Here is a 1,560-nt window from a genome sequence, read left to right on the forward strand (position 1 = left end):
AGTAAACATTAGCTTTTCTTTATTTTCTTTTTTTCAGTAACAGGTTTTTATTTAATAGAATTTTTCAACAAAAAAATCACAATATATCACCTTGTTTACAGAATCACAATATATCAGGATAAATCAGGATAAATCAGGATTTATCAGGATAAATCAGGATAAATCAGGATTTATCAGGATAAATCAGGATTTATCAGGATAAATCAGGATAAATCAGGATATATCAGGATAAATCAGGATTTATCAGGATAAATCAGGATATATCAGGATATATCAGGATATATCAGGATAAATCAGGATAAATCAGGATAAATCAGGATAAATCAGGATAAATCAGGATTTATCAGGATTTATCAGGATTTATCAGGATATATCAGGATATATCAGGATAAATCAAGATAAATCAGGCTACATGGTATGGTGACCCCTCTGTCATGTATCGTATCTCTAAATTCGAACCAACACAGGTCCAGACAGAACTGAAAGTGTTTATGTTCCTCTGGTCTGTGACGCTGCAGACCTCCTGTACACTCCCACTGAGCTGCTGTCTCCTCTCACTGAGCTGCTGTCTCCACTCCCACTGAGCTGCTGTCTCCACTCACTGAGCTGCTGTCTCCACTCACTGAGCNCTGAGACTTTATTATCACCGCTGAAGTCTTTTTATTTATATTAATCGCAGCTGTTCTTCAGCAGTAGCTGCGCGCGAGGCAGCAGGACGTCACTGTGATGGCGGCCGACCGGCGCGAGGACAAAGGTGAGTTAGCTGTTAGCATTAGCATACGTCATGTCTATGATCAATAATGGACCGCTTGTTGACGCGCTTGACTTTTCACGCAAACCAGTGAATAAAACCACGTGAGACGCAGTAAGAGCGCGTGCTAACAGCCCACCGTCTCTGAGCGGCCCGGCTGCTGGTCTCTGACCGCCTGGTGGCGCTTTCTGCTCGGCGGAGGCCCAGTCCGCTGACCGCTGGAGAGTCCGGGTCCAGACTGAAACCATCTTTACGTCATCCGTGCTCCAGTTTAGCTACACACACGTCACGTGACTCTGGTTGCGCAATAAATGGTCTCCTGGTTTAGGTCCTGGTCCAGGTCCTGGTCCTGGTCCTGGTCCTGGAACTAGATCTACCCAGTGACCCTCTGAACCAAAACCAGTGCGTTCCTCCTGCAGTCTTCTGGTTTCTGTCAGATCAGGGTCATCAGCTCATGGACGTGCTGCACTGGTCACTTTCTTCCAACGTTTGTTCCCAGTGGAGAAAAACTGGTTACGCTCCTCAAATGTTGGGATTAATGGGATTAATATGAAGGCCAGTGGGGCTGGCTGATAAACATAATCTACAGCTAATCTACAGCTAATCTACAGCTAATCTTGAGGCGAGCCAACCTGTGATTAGGCATGGGCCGAACACCAGTTTCAAGGTAAACAAGTCACAGTTTCAAAAGCACTAAATAGTTGTTGTATGGTTTCTACAGTTTGACAGAACTAGGGGTGTAAGAAAATATCGATACACTGAAATATCACGATATTTCATTTCCTGATACTGTATCGATATTCTAAAGC

Source organism: Austrofundulus limnaeus, unplaced genomic scaffold (genome assembly GCF_001266775.1).
Source record: "Austrofundulus limnaeus strain Quisiro unplaced genomic scaffold, Austrofundulus_limnaeus-1.0 Scaffold2357, whole genome shotgun sequence".
Lineage (NCBI taxonomy): Eukaryota > Metazoa > Chordata > Actinopteri > Cyprinodontiformes > Rivulidae > Austrofundulus > Austrofundulus limnaeus.